Genomic DNA, 17019 nt, shown 5'->3' with positions numbered 1-17019 from the left:
GAGACTCACAGCCAAACATTAGGCAGAGCTCAGAGAATCCCACAGAAGAGGGGGAGGAAGAATTGTAGGACCCAGAGGTGTCAAGGACACCACAAGAAAACCCACAGAATCCACTAACCTGGATTCACAGGGGCTCACAGACACTGAACCAACAACCAGGGAGCCTGCATGGGACTGACCTAGGCCCTTTGTACATATGCTACTGTTGTGTAATTTGGTGTTTTTATGGGACTCATAACAATGGGAGCATGGGCTGTCTCTGACTCTGTTGCCTGCTTTTGGGACCCTTTCATCCTACCGGATTGCCTTGTCCAGCTTTAATAGAAGTGGACATACCTAGTCCCACTGCGACTTGATGTACCATGGTTGGCTGATATCAGCCTGCCCATATCTGAAGAGAAATAGAGAAGGAGGAGTGGATGGAGACTGGCAATGGGGAGAGAATGAGAGGAGAGGAGGGAGAGGAAACTTTGGTTGGGATGTGGAAACAAAATAAATAAATAAATAAATAAATAAATAAATAAATAGCCTTAGACTTTTGCTCTGGCCACTCAACAGCCATTTGTCGTATAAACCCCCTCCACTTGCTGGTGGCAGTGGTTCCACTGTCCTCTGGTGTTTTAGGGTTTCTATTGTGAAGAAATACCATGACCATGACAACTATTATAACTGGGGCTGGCTTGCAGTTTTAGAGGTTTAGTCCATTAACTATCACGTGGGACATGGTGGCGCGTAGGCAGACATGGTGCTGGAGAAGGAACTTAAAGTCTTACATCTTGATCCATAGGAAGCAGAAGGAAACTGTGTACCACACTGGGCATAGCTTGAGCATATGAGAACCCAAAGCCTGCCCCCACAGTGACACACCTACACCAACAAGGCTGCACCTCCTAACAGTGCCACTCCCTGTGGGCCAAGCATGCAAACACATGAGTCTATGGGGTCCATACCTATTCAAACCACCACACCAGGAAGCCCCCTCCCAACTACTGTTGTTTGACTATGATATGTTCCCCAACAGGTTCATGTGTTTGAACACTTGGTGAGATTGTTTGGGAGGTTGTGGAGCTTTGAGGAGACAGAACTAGCTGGCAGACATGGATCCATGGCAAGGGCCAGGCCTTGAAGCTTGTAACATTGTCCTATTTCTTGTCCCATCTGATTTGGTGTGACGATGTGAGCAAGCAGCCTCACGCTTCTGCTCCCACAGCTGATTGCTGCCCCCCTGCTCCCTTGCCTTATCTGCCATAGTGGACTACACCCTCCAACCATGAGCCAAAATAAGTCCTTCCTCCCCTATAAGTATAGACCCATTCTGGCAGGACTATGGCCACTCCTCAGTCCTGGGAGTAGGCTTATGACCCAGAATAATCAATCAGAAGTGATCATTCACCTACCTTCATAGATTGGTTTGGGAGAGTTGGCTCACAGGGGCACACATCCAGGCCATTGCTAGCTTGAGAAAGAGGAAGCTTTGCCTTACTTTTCAGTTGCTGTGACAAAACACCATGATCAAGACAACTTATAGAATAAAAGGTTGGTCAGGGCTTACAGTCCCAGAGTATTAGAGTCCATGACCATCATGATGGAAAGCATGGCATCAGGCAAGCAGGCATGACACTGGATCAGTAGCTGAGAGCTTACATTCTCATCACCAAGTAGGGGGCAGAGAGGGCAAACTGGAATGGCATGAACTTTTGAAAACTTAAAGCCTTCTCAGTGACACACTCCCTCTAACAAGGCCACACTTCCTAATCCTTCCTAAACCATCCTCCATATGAGGATGAAACATTTAAATATATGAGCCTATAGGAGCATTCTCATTCAAGCCACCACAACCTTTTTATCCACGAGGGTGGGAGTGACTCCCTCCAGACTTCAAGAAGCTTCCTCATGCCTCAGAATGAGAACAAGATGGAATTGGAAGGAGTCTGAGGAGGGACTATTCTAAGAGAGCGGACACCTGTCTGTGTGAGTGCCTGGCTCTAGCTGTGCCTGAACACAGACCTTTGGAAGGGTGCTGTTTTCTGTCAGCATCCCTGCCATTTCTGTTTCCCCTCAGCCTTGATGAGAAAAAGATCATTAGACCCTCAACCTTGCTCTCTGCCTCTTCCTAGAAGACAATGTTTTTATTGACATCCACCTCTTTGAGTGTGGACATAACGGTGACATCCCAACAGAGGCTCCTAGGACAGGTCTACACAACCTTCTGTGTCCATGCTGTCAACAAAAAGGAGGCCAGCAGGCACCAGCCTCCTGGTAGCCATGGTGTAGTGGGTAGCCATTCCAGCTTTGATCTGGAAGTTCCAACCCCCATTGAGACTTCAGCAACTGTCACGCCTACAAGGCGGGGCCAAGGGAGGTGCCTGGGGACCCGAGATCTGGATCAGCTGGCACTCTCTGGGGGCTGGGACCCTGGATAGTGGAGGTGGACCAAGCAGAGCTCCAGAGAACACCGCTGGACTGTGATACACCTTCCCCAGATCCCGCAACCTACCTATCCCTTAATTTGTAAGTTACGCCATTAAATAAATCTCCTTTTAACTACGTGGAGTGGCCTTAATAATTTCACCAATATCTGGCGCTCACGTGGGGCAAATTCCAAAGGCCTGGGTGGCTCCCACCCTCAGCCTCCTCCCCGGCTAGCAGGTACCTAAACCCGCCTGCAAAGTTCCATATAACCAGGGAAAACCTACACAGTTCCATTCCCTAAAGAGCGAGCAGCTAGTCCGGTCTCAGCTCCCTAGCTTAGCCCCGAGACCAGCAAAAGAGGCACTCCCCGGCTTACTGAGTGCCGGCTCCGGCTCCGGTTCCTGCCATCTTGACTCCAGCGAGCTGCAGTCAGCCAAGATCACCAGCAGGTCCTGCTTTGGAGCTGTACCATTGCCACCTGCTGGCTGAAAAGTGCTACTACACCCCCCCAAAACCACAAAAGGTAAGTAAAAGTACCTGATAATTTTACACCTTAAAATTGACTAACAAATTTTGAGTAATTATTGTAATATGGCTGACAACATTACCTCACAAGAATTTGAAAACCTTTTTGCCTGTATGATGAATGACATCTTCCTGGAAATATATGACCTTCCTAAGGCATATCTGGCCTGTACCATTTTGGCATTCATTGTAATAATCCACACAGTGTTCAAACACTGGTTTAATAACAAGAACAAAGATGAGTCATGATTGGGACTGATACAGGCTTTAAGCGAGAGCAATGAAGGCTTACAGAAAAAGATTCTATCTCTGGAATCTGCTTTAATGGATAGCAATGAGACCTTACAGAAAAAGATTCTCTCTCTGGAATCTGCTAACCAGGATTTACAGGCTTTCAAAACTAACAATGAAGGCTTACAGAAAAAGATTCTTTCTCTGGAATCTGCTAACCAGGATTTACAGGCTTTCAAAACTAACAATGAAGGCTTGCAGAAAAACATTCTATCTCTGGAATCTCCTTTAATGGATAACAATGAGACCTTACAGAAAAAGATTCTCTCTCTGGAATCTGCTAACCAGGATTTACAGGCTTTCAAAACTAACAATGAAGGCTTACAGAAAAAGATTCTATCTCTGGAATCTTCTTTAAAGGATAGCAATGAGACCTTAGAGAAAAAGATTCTTTCTCTGGAATCTGCTGATCAGGATTTATAAAACAGGCTTGTACCAAAAATTGATCTTATTGATAATAAATGTGAATATTTAATGGACAGAACACTAACTCTCCAGACACTATATAAGGAAGAAAGATTATCATTAATTGATAAGATAAGGTCCATGGAATCATGTGTTTCTGAGGAACATAAAAACTTCTATGATTCCATGAGAAATATGGAGTCCCTTGCCAGAGAGGAGGTTCACTCCATAGAACAGACCCTAGGTGCTCATTTGCAGGCCTTAGAAGAAACTCTCAGTAAACATGACAAGGGACCTAATAAGCAGAAGGGCAAGACCATAGAGGTTGTAACATCTCCAAATGGCTCTCACACAATGGCTTATCCTGTTATCATCCATGAGAAGCCAGCGGATGACACACACCCCGAGCCATATAATACATATACATTACAACCAATTTCAACAAGGGACTTTAAAAATATAAAGGAAGCAGTAGTTACGTATGGGATACACTCCACATATGTAAAACAATTGTTAAATTCGTGGTCTACCTCACATAGAATCATCCCAGATGACTGGCATCAGTTAACTTCAGCTGTTCTAGAATATAGTCAGCAGCTACAGTGGAAAAGCTGGTTGAGAGAAGAGGCAAAAAATTTAGAACAACAAGGTAAACTCAGAGGTTTTGTGATCTCCCAAGATCAAATACTTGGTGAGGGATGTTTTGCTGACAGGAATGTACAAGCCATTTATGATGAACATACAATATCCCTATGCCATACAGTAGCTCTAAATGCTTGAGAAAAAATTCCAGAACCTGGAAAACCAACTGAGGTATACACAAAGATATTTCAGGAACCGCACGAACCCTTCACTGATTTTTTACAAAGACTGAACACAGCTATAACAAGAGCTGTATCAGATAAAGAATTAAGAAAAGTATTAACTGAGTCCTTGGCGTTTGACAATGCTAATGCAGAATGCAGAAGAATACTTACACCATTAAAGATCAGATAAGCTCCTTTGGAAGAATGGATTCAGTATACTACTGGTGTTGAGTCTCGTAACTACAGTAATGAGGCTTGGATAGGAGAGACAAATCCCAGAGGTGAAAGAAGGCCCCGTGTTACCAAATGTTTTAAATGTGGTACACCAGGTCATATAAGTAAAAACTGTACGTGGGGTACTCCTAGGAGTAATACTCCTTTTAGGAATAGCCTAAACAGGAGACCCCAACCACCTCCCGGATTATGTAGAAGGTGTGGCAAAGGCCGACATTGGACCAGTGAGTGCAGATCAAAAATAGATATACGAGGTAACCCTTTACTGTCAGGAAACGCCTCAAGGGGCCTCTTGCAGGCCCCCAAATCCAATGTAGTATGAACATTCCCAGCCACTGTGGAAGAAATTCCTCTCCAAGACAACTGAATAAACCAATGCCTAATGTAAAAACCGATACTGCAATGGATGATAAAACAGCTCTGATGGATGGATCACAGTTTACAAAGAACACTATAAAACAAATATTTTGGCAGACTTCCATAAATGATCAAAGACCAAAGCTTAGAATTCGAATTAATGGCCTGGTTATGGAGGGACTGGTAGACACAGGTGCAGATGTGACAATAATTACACCAAAATCATGGCATCCAAATTGGCCTCTTCAAGAGGTAGATATCCAACTATTAGGGATTGGCACCCTATCTCAGATAAAACAGAGTTCGAGATGGGTTGAATGCATAGGGCCAGAAGGACAGAGAGGAAGGCTGAAGCCATATGTAGCAAATGTAGCAGTAAATCTTTGGGGCCGAGATCTGTTACAACAGTGGAATACCCAGATTAAAATTCCTACACTTTCAGAAAAGGAATACAGACAAATGCATGTTTCTAGGAATAATATCATCACGTGCTATAAAAATCAGGCACCAACCATTCAAGCTGTTCACAAACAGAGCACAACTGCTGTTGAAATCTCAGAAGTACCAACTGCCTTACCTTTAAAATGGCTAACTAATAAACCTGTCTGGGTTGGACAATGGCCTTTGACAAAAGACAAGCTACAAGCTTTATAGAACAGCTGGTTCAAGAGCAGTTAAATTCTCAACACATTGAAGAATCTACCAGCCCTTGGAATACTCCTGTATTTGTTATTAAAAAAAAGTCTGGTAATTGGAGAATGCTGACAGATCTGAGAGCTATTAATAAAGTAATTCAGCCAATGGGCTCCCTACAGACTGGGATGCCCTTGCCCTCTCTGCTACCTAAAGAATGGCCTATAATAGTTATTGACTTAAAAGACTGTTTCTTTACCATACCCTTACAAGAAAATGATAGAGAAAAATTTGCCTTCACAGTACCTAATTATAACAATTCTCAGCCAGTCAAGAGATATCAATGGAAGGTCCTCCCACAGGGAATGTTAAACAGCCCTACTTTGTGCCAATACTTTGTGCAGAAACCATTGGAGATAATTCGTGTAAAGTTTCCACAATCCATAATTTATCACTATATGGATGATATCCTATTAGCTGATCCAAAGTTAGATACATTAGAAAGCATGTTTGAAGAAGTAAAAAAAAGTTTTACCTCGCTGGGGACTGCAAATTGCTCCTGAAAAAAATACAAAGAGGAGATTCTATTAACTACTTAGGATATAAGATAGAGCTACAAAAAATTAGACCCCAAAAGGTACAGTTAAGGAGAGATCGATTGAAGACTCTTAATGATTTTCAAAAGTTATTAGGAAGCATTTCCAACTTACTGGGCATCATGGGAATACCCAAAGATGGACTACAAAATTTGGCTAATACTCTAGAAGGGGACAAAGAATTAAATAGTTCAAGAGAATTATCAGCTGAAGCTGAGAAGGAATTGGCTCTAGTAGAAAAGACAATTCAAGAAGCACATGTGGATCATGTAGATCCGGAACTTAAATGCATTCTTATCATATTCCCCTCCAGACATTCCCCAACAGGTATTTTGATGCAGAGGGAAGATATTATATTGGAATAGATATTCCTACCATGTAAACCAAATAAGAAATTAAAGACTTATATAGAAAAGATCTCTGATTTGATTCAAAAAGGTAAACTAAGACTTCACCAGTTGACAGGAATGGACCCAGCAGAAATTGTAGTACCTTTAACTAATGAAGAAATTTCATCACTATGGAAAGATAATGATACTGGCAGAGAGCCTGCAGTAACTTTTTGGGAGAGATTAACAACCACTATCCCAAAAGCAAGAGAATAGAATTCATAAAGAAGACCGAATGGGTCCTTCCTCACATTGTACGACAAAAGCCAATTTCTGGAGTCCTCACATTCTATACTGATGCAAATAAATCAGGGAAAGCAGGATATAAATCAGGAGACTTAAGTAAAGTGGTACAAAGTCCATACAGCTCTGTACAAAAGGCAGAACTGTATGCCATTCTTATGATACTGATGGACTTCACAGAACCCCTCAATATAGTCACTGACTCTCAATATGCAGAGAGAGTTGTTTTACATATTGAAACTGCTGAATTTATTCCTGATAATACAGAATTAACTTCATTATTCATACAATTGCAGGAAATCATCAGAAAAAGGGAACATCATATATATATATCAGATCCCATACAGGTCTGCCAGGACCTCTAGCACAAGGTAATGATGAGATTGATCAGTTACTATTAGTAATGTGCTAGAAGCTTCGGAATTTCATAAGAAATACCATGTAAATAGCAAAGGTTTGAAGAAGGATTTCTCCATCACTTGGCAACAGGCTAAGGATATTGTGAAAAAATGTCCTACTTGTTCCATCTATAACCAACTTCCATTACCTGCAGGGAGCAATCCAAAAGGTATACAAAGAAATGAAATTTGGCAGATGGATGTGTTTCATTTTGCAGAATTTGGAAGATTAAAGTATGTACATCATACCATTGACACCTATTCAGAATTTCAATGGGCAACTCCTATGAGTTCTGAAAAGGCTGATTCTGTAATTACACACCTATTAGAAGTTATGGCCATCATGGGAATACCTGTACAAATTAAGACAGACAATGCCCCAGCATATGTCTCCAATAAAATGAGACAGTTCTTCGCTTATTACAATATAAAGCATGTTACAGGTATACCACACAATCCCACAGGCCAAGCAGTCATAGAAAGATCCAATCGAACTTTAAAGGATATGCTAAATAAACAGCAACAGGTAACAATGACTCCTAGAAATAGATTGCATAGTGCTTTATTAACCTTGAATTTTCTCAATGCTGATGAGAAAGGAACAACAGCTGCGGAGAGACATTGGATGACAGACAAAACTCCTGAGCTAAACCAACCAGTTTATTTCAAGGATGTGCTGACCTCAGAATGGAAACCTGATATGTTCTATGTTAGGGAAGGGGTTTTGCCTTTGTTTCTGCAGGAGAAGAAAAGCTTTGGATACCAACAAAATTAATAAAAATTCGATTCGAACAGGAAAAACCCCTTGATGAGGAGAAGTAAAAGGTCATCCACCAATGTGACATCTCTACAAGTTGTAAGAAAAATTTAACAATCAAGGTTGGGGTAGGGTTCTGTTTTTGTCTTTCCAGGATAATGGAAATACCCATCTTCCAAAAATCATAAGGCCTTGTATATCCGGATGTTTACAGCAGAGAGAAAGAATCTATTCGTACCAATCTACACACGGTAAAATCTCACTGTCTAACATCTATCTCTCTATCAATCTAGAAAATTTGTGGTTCCAATTCAATTATAAGCCAAGCTGGCTTTGGAGATGGAATTGGCTCACTCCTTCTCTAAACCCACGCACATTGCTAAAAGAAAAGTTTGAGAGATTCTTCAGTCCCATATCAGAAGAGCCCTCTAGTGTGGGACAGAAGGAAACCAATAAAAAGGGACCATTGTCTTCTAGATTCTAATTCTCTCCATGCTTACTCTTGATTTCTCAGAATCCTTTCTTACATGCTATGTCCTCTTTAAATCCAAATCTTCCATTTTGATAACAAATAAGTTTTTCTAATAGTAATCTCAGAAGTCTCCAGAAGGAAGATGTGACCCCAACAACAACTCTACCCAATCCAGAATGATGTCATGGTAATCATCATCATACTACACTTCTTACCAGAATTTCAGACAATCTTACCCATTACTCTAAGACTTGCTGCAGAACCTACAGTTAGTCTAACTGAGATTTAACTATCTGATCTTTCTCACAGTACCCAACAGAGATAACATCACCCCCTAAACAGCAGGAAGCAATTCTAAGAAAACGATGCCCCTTCTCCCTTAGGTTTCATAATTCTCAGGGTTATGGATGATGGTTATAGGGTTGGGGGTGGAAGGAAATATTAAACTCAGTATTCTAAAAAAAAAGAGAGAGAAAAAAAGGAAAAGAAGAAATGGAATGGATAGGTATAAGATATTATGGTAGATTATTGTGTATACTAGTAAACAAATTTAGTAAAATAGCAGCCTTAAATAATTTGCACTGTAATTTGCACTGTTATGGATTCTTATATGTTGATACAAATGTAAACTATTTTTATATTCCTGTTTAAGATAATTTGTATATTGATATAAATACAGAACTATATTTGTTATAATGTACATATATTTCTACTCTTATTTGAAATATTTGTATATTGATACAAATGTAAATTTATATCTGTCATACTTTATGTATGTTCTACTTCTGTTTAGGATATTTGGTATATTGATATATATTTAAGATTATTGTCATATTGCATATCACACTACATACTCCTACCTCTGTTATAAATATTGATATATATTTAAGATTATTGTCATATTGCATATCGCACTATATACTCCTACCTCTGTTATAACATCTTGTGTATTGTCACAATTTTGAAGTCATTGTTCTTTACCATACACTTGCTTATAGACTGTTTACCTTGTTTACGTGAAGCCTTAGTCCTTAGGTTATTTCGGTAGATAAGACTTATAGATTTATAGTCACCTATGCTTGTCATCTCTATAGTTACATTAGTTAGGTTATACAGATTTACAGATACATAGGTCAGATGGACAGGTAATCTTCAAACACTTCATAGACCTAGAGAATATGGCATTTAAATAACTTAGAATTCTGTTGATGTGAGACACAATTGCTCCTGGCTGCACCAATTTGATCCCGAGAGAATGTTGGGCTTCTAAGACATTTCCATTTGGAAGTTTGTCTTCTTGGCACAAAATGGCCTACTGGGCAAAGAACTGCCCTTGCCTCGACGGCTGACAGTACAAATGCAATGCTATCCTTTCTGGACAAGTGGGACACAAGGAAAGTGACCACTGTACTCTGCCAAGACAGGGTAAGATGGTCTTTCAGAATTTCTGCTTCTGAAAATGGTCTGTCAGATACTTTAGGCCTGTAGCCAATTTAAATGCACCAACAATGCTGAGAAATATTAGGTGACTGTCCAGGCTGCCAGCTGTCTCGGTCTACTCTCGCGAGATTCCCGAAAGTTGCTTGCATCCATCTACCATTTCTCAGGTACCATTATATTCCTTCTCAGGTCTTTGATAGGATTGAAGACTAGCAGTTATAGTTACAACTTAGTAGATAGAACATATTAAGTATTAGATTCAGGTTCTTTAGGATAGGACACCTTTTGGAATGATCTTTGTAACATGCCATTTACCTATGCTCTATACTTCTTTGGATTTTAGTATGTGTTTCTTGCTTGATATTGTTTGCATTGGTTATAGTTCCATCTTATCTAGGTCATTATCCCTCATTATTCCTGGACAATATTTGATAGCCATTCCTTTGCATATAGTCTTGTATTAGGTTAGAACTTTCTTATTTAGACAAAAAGGGGGAGATGTATTGGGTAGCCATTCCAGCTTTGATCTGGAAGTTCCAACCCCCATTGAGACTTCGGTAACTGTCATGCCTACAAGGCGGGGCCAAGGGAGGCACCTGGGGACCCGAGATCTGGATCGGCAGGCGCTCTCTGGGGGCCGGGACCCTGGATAGTGGAGGTGGACCAAGCAGAGCTCCAGAGAACACTGCTGGACTGTGATATACCTTCCCCAGACCCCGCGACCTACCTATCCCTTAATTTGTAAGTTACACCATTAAATAAATCTCCTTTTAACTATGTGGAGTGGCCTTAATAATTTCATGAATACCATGGCCTGAGGCCAGGGTCCCTGGACCCTTCAAGCCTAAGCAGGGTCTCTCAGGAAAGTGAAGAAAAGGAAATCATAACTGGTCGTTTTTTTACTGCTCCCACAGACCCTGCACTAACTACCTTTATCCATCAATGGTTAGCACAGTCAGAGGAAGAGGTTGTTAATTGTCCCTTTCAAAATGAGAAAATAAAATTCACAGAGTTCTTCTCAGCCCAGCAGCAAAATTCAGAGCTGTCTAACTGACTCAAGACACACCCACCACAGAGTCACATTCACTCTGGATGGTTCTAAGGAGAAGAACTACTGACCTAGCCCAGCTCTAGAACTCCAGCCATTCCCAAGGCCCAGCAGAACCCTCAGGGCTCAGTCTTGTGTTTATATCTCTTACCATGAGGGCATACAATAATGCAGACAGACTCAAGCTGGAGCAGGCTGGCATCCCAGCCCCCAAACACTCCTGGAATAGAGTGGATAGATGCCTGGAGCCAAGAGGTCTAGAGTAACAATAGCTAAAGCATTGCTTCTGGATGGAGAAGAGACAGCAGAGCCCCTATTGAATGCATCTGCACCTGTGGGGCTACAAGTCTGGTACAGCCAATTACTACATGGGGCAGGGGCTTCTGGCAGCCTCCACTGGCTTGGTCATCAACCCCACACTGGAGCCCACTCACTCCAGTAATCCCTAGCTAAAGTTGGGTCATCTACCTGGAGCCAACAGAATATTTCAAATCCTGTCCTTAGAAAGCACAGGAGAAGGGCTTGGGGTGGACACAGCTGTATCCAAGAATGCCCAAACCAAGTGTCAAATGGGCCCTTCCCCTCCCTACAGCTCTTTCAAACCCCAGATTCTGTCTCCCTCATCACACAGCTCCCCAGTAGAACCAGCACTTACTGTAACAGGACTGGAGACACCATAAAAGATACAAATAGGAGTTGGCATGACATTCCACCAGAGCCTCCAACCTCCTCAGGCTAGAGCAAGGGATCTCTCCAGCGGAAGGGAGGACATGAAGAAACATGGCACTGGGGCTCAGCCACCACACTAACTTCAGGCCAGCTCTTCCTGCCAGCCACATGTCAGAGTGGCTTCATACAAGCCCCATGTCACAAAGGCCCCCTACTTGGATTCTTGCTCTACTATCACCAACTTGAAGGTCTTAGTAGTTTTTTTAAATATGGACTTCATTTTCATTTGCACCAGACCCTCAAGAGATTATGAAGCAGTATATGGCTGAGATGTCAACACACGTACATGTGCTGTGTGCACACACACCCTCCAAGCCCATTCATTGTCTCTGTCTGTGCTGGGAGTTCCTTCAGCTTCCTCCTGTCTCACAGGAGCCAGCTGTAATGATGGCCAACAGTCCACCTGGAGATTTAAAGTGGACACTGGAGTGGTTGTTGTAAGGCTGCAAACCCCATCATTTTATATGTTACCAACAAGTCAGACTTGATTCATGGAAATGTCTACATCAGTGTATGTGTATGTGTATATCATGGATCAACCACCCACAGTGCTCCTTCTCCATGCTGTTGGCAGTGGCCTTTGAAGTCAGCAGGGTCACTGGGCTGTCTCAAACATCAGTAACAATGTGCTTTGATTCGTTGACTGAACATATCTGACAAGAGAATGGTGAGATGTGTCTCATACACAGCAGCCCCTCTGCTATCTGGGAGGAGGCTAGGATGTGGCTTTGGGTATTGGAACACAAAAGGTTAAAATTGGGGTCAAGGTTGAAGATCCCTGAAGGCAGCCTTTGTGTATTTTCACCATTAAGAATTGGTGACATTTGGATCAGCAGTTAAGAGTACTTGATGCTCTTCCAGAGAATCTGAGTTCTGTCCCCAGAGCCCACATGGCAACTCACAACCATCTGGAACTCTAGGTCCAGGAGATCTGATGCCCTATTCTGGTCTTTGTGGGTACTGTATGCCCATGACGCACATATATACACTCATGTGTTGTAGCTAGAGTTTTCCTGCCTGGTCCACGGTCAGGGCAAATCTCTCTCACCTGCCAGTCCCACAGCCACTCAGACCTGAACAAATAAACACAGAGACTTATATTGGTTACAAACTGTATGGCCATGGCAGGTTTCTTGCTAACTGTTCTTACAGCTTAAATTAATCCATTTCCATTAATCTATACCTTGCCACGTAGCTCGTGGTTTACTGGCATCTTCACAGGCTGTTTGTCATCATGGCGGCTGGCAGTGTCTCTGACTCAGCCTTCCACTTCCCAGCATTATTCTCCTCCTTGTCCCACCTATACTTCCTGCCTGGCCACTGGCCAATCAGTGATTTATTTATTGACCAATCAGCAACACACTTGACATACAGACCATCCCACAGCAATGTGTACACACATACACACACACACACACACTGAGCTCTGACTTCAGCGTAAGACAGAAAGAAGATACTGCCTCCAAGTAACACGATAAATTAGAAGAGTCAAGACAACAAAGAGGAGATTACCGAAGCAGAACGAGGTGGTCAGAGCATCAAAAACCGCAGAGGAAGACACTGGGGCATCTCATCAGTAAAGTCCTTTCCATGCGAGCAAGGGGGATTTGGATCCCAGAATCCATGTAAGTACCACGTGAGCATGCAACTCACCTGTACATAACTGCAGCCGAAGGAGGTAGAACCAATGTCTGCCAAAAGCTGACTAACCAAACCAGCTGCATTGAGGAGCTCTGAGACTGATTGAGAGAACTTACCTCAGAACAAGGAGAAAGAGTGATCAAAGAAGAGACTCTTACATCAACCTCAGGCCTTCACACACACACACACACACACACACACACACACACACACACACACAAACTTATACACATGAATGCACATACCACACATGTACACACACATGAACCTACACACATGTATACAGACACATATACACACAAACATGCACACACACGCAGGCACACCACACACACACATACACTTGAAAAGAAGAAAGAAGTCATAAGGCCAGGATAGGATAGCTGAAAAGCACAGAGAAACAGAAGACAACAGAGTGAGAAACTACACCACACAGAGCACCAGCACAGCACCCCAGTTGTGGGAGAGGAGCCAGATGCCTCATCCAAAAGGTAAACCAGGTGGCCACTGTAAAAATAGACTTGCAGTCCTATCCTGAGAACAAGTTCTCCCAAGCCTGGAACCCATCCAAGGGTACTGATGAGACAATCTCACAGTGTGACAGGTCAGCAATGGAGAGAAGTTCCATCTTGTCACTCACAATGTCTCTGGGGGCTGTGGCTGGGTACCACCTTGAGAAGGAACCTATTGCCCAAGACCAAACTATCTAAGGCCAAAGAAAAAGAGACAATCACAGGTCACATGACCTGCCGCCACAACAGGATGGAAGCCGGATGCAGGAGGAAGTCAGGAGAGTTGGATATAGACATGCTAAGTTGTTCAGGTGTCAAGAGGCTCAGCTCTGGGAGTGAAGGGTACAGGGTACAGCAGGTGCTGCCCAACCCTCAGTGTTGAGGAGCTAAGCCCATCACTTGAGGATAGCATGCAAGCACAGGGGGCTTCTAGAACCCCACATAGGTGTGCTCAGAGAAAAACCTCTCCATGACACATTATAGTCAAAACACTGCAGCTTAAAACAATCGAGAGAGCTTGTAGAGAGGAGTGAACATGGCCTTAAGGAGGATCACATCAGACACCTCAGCATAAACCCTCAATCCAGAGCAATGTAGAATGGTGTGCCTGCCAATCAAGATTACTATACCCAGCAAAGTATCACATTAGCTGACAGAGAAACAGAGGCATCTGAAGACAAACAGTAAGGGCTGCAAACAGGGCTCCATGGTTAAGAGCACTGGCTGCTCTTCCAGAGGATCCAGGTTTGGTTCTCAACACCCAGATATCAACTCAAACCAACTATAACTCCAGTTCCAGGAGATTCTACACCAATTTCTGGCCTCCACAGGCATGGAAGGCACATCATGCACATACATACAAACATATAGACAGACAGACAGACAAAACATCAACACATAAATCAAAATAAAAGTTTAAAAATCCAAAGACAGCCAATTCCTCAGGCCCATCCCTAGCACTGCAAGAGAACGGCCATTGCAGCCTCCCTTCTCCCCCTTCATGCCTCATGTGCATCCCACAAACCATCTCTTCCTGGTCTCCTTCCCCCTAGTTGTCATTGTGTTCCAGCCCCCAATGTGGGCGGACACCCGCTGCTCAACCACAGGCCTCACCTGCCAGAAAACCAGGTAGGATGACTGCAAACCTTCTCCACTCTCTCTGTTCCCCCAGCAGACCTAATACCTCAAGATCATCCCAGCTACAGCTTCTGTTCCCTGTATCCTCTCCTGTGTATACCACAGACCATTCCTTCCTGACCTCCCATAAATCAGCACCTAGACCTATAATCACCCCAAACCTAGATACCTAGATGCCAGCATAAGAATGAAATCAATAATAACCAGGACAATATGTCTCCACTAGAACCCAGCTATCCTATCACAGTAGGCTCTATATATTCCAACAAGCTGAAACACAAGAAAAAAGACCTTAAAACCAACTATATGAAGATGATAGAGGCCCTTAAAGAGGAAATTAATAACTCCCTTAAAGAAATCCAGGAAAACACGAACAATTGGAGGAAATTCATGAATCCCTTAAAAAAAGCCAAGGTGGTGGGGGCAGTCGAAGGAAACAAACTATATGACTATAAAATGGAAACAGAAGCGATAAAGAATACACAAACTGAGGGAATTTTGGAAATGGAAAATTTAGGAATGCAAACAGGAACTACAGATGCAAGCATCATTAACAGCATACAAGAGACAGAAGAGAGAATCTCAGGCATTGAAGATACAATAGAGGAAATAGATATATTGGTCAAAGAAAATGTTAAATCTGAAAAATTCCTGACACAAAACCTCCAGGAAATCTGGAACACTCAGAAAAGACCAAACCTAAGAATAATAGGAGTAGAGGGAGAAAACTCATAGCTCAAAGTCCCAGAAAATATTTTCAACAAAATCAAAGAAGAAAACTTTCCTAACCTAAAGGAGATGCCTATAAGGTATAGAACACTAAATACACTAGACAAGAATAGAAAGTCCCCTTGCCACATAGTAACCAAAACACTAAACATACAGAACAAAGAAGAAATATTAAAAGCTGCAAGGAGAAAGGAGCAAGTAACATACAAAGGTAGACCTATTAGAATTATACCTGACGTCTCGATGGAGACTCAAAAGCCAGAAGGGCCTGGAAAGATGTGCTACAGACTCTAAGAGACCACAGATATCAACCCAGACTACTATACCCAGCAAAATTTTAAATCATTATAGGTGGAGAAAACTAGATATTCCATGATAGATAAGGAGCAAGAGAATACAAATTGGAAAGGAGAAAGTCAAATTTAAACAATATCTATCTAAAAACCCAGCCCTACAGAAGATACTAGAAGGAAAACTCCAACCCAAGGTAACCACACCCATGAAAACACAGGAAATAAGTAATCTCACACCTGCAAAGTCAAAAGAAGGGACACACACACACACACACACACACACACACACACACACACACACACACTACCACCACCAACAACAACAACAACAATGAAGTAATAATAGGAAACAACAATTATTGGTCACTGTTATCTCTCAATACCAGTGGTCCCCAATAAAAAGACACAGCCTGACAGAATGGATGCTAAAACAGGATCCATTTTTAATACTGCATCCAAGAATCACACCTCAACACCAAGGATAGCCATTACCTCAGGGCAAACAACTGGAAAAAGATATTCCAAGTCAGTGGACCTAAGAAGCAAGCTGATATAGCCATTTTAATATTTAAAATAATAGACTTCAAGCCAAAACTAATCAAAAGAGATAGGGAAGAACACTTCATACTCATCAAAGGAAAAATCCATCAAGATGGCATTGATCATCCACCATGATCAAGTAAGTTCATCCCAGAGATGTAGGGATAGTTCAACATATGAAAATCTGTCAATGTGATCCACCATGTAAAAAAAAAACAAAAGAAAAACCCCATATGATCATCTTATTAGATGCAGAAAAGGCCTTTGACAAAATCCAATACCTCTTCATGATAAAAGTCCTGGAGAGATTAGGGATACAAGGGACATACCTCAACATAATAAAGGCAGTTTTCAGCAAGGCCATAGCCAACATCAAGTTAAATAGAGAGAAACTCAAATCAATTCCACTAAAGTCAGGAACAAGACAAGGTT

The sequence above is a fragment of the Peromyscus californicus genome, unplaced genomic scaffold, assembly GCF_007827085.1.
Source record: "Peromyscus californicus insignis strain IS unplaced genomic scaffold, ASM782708v3 Scaffold_7__1_contigs__length_154581171, whole genome shotgun sequence".
Lineage (NCBI taxonomy): Eukaryota > Metazoa > Chordata > Mammalia > Rodentia > Cricetidae > Peromyscus > Peromyscus californicus.
This window is presented reverse-complemented; position numbering follows the sequence as displayed.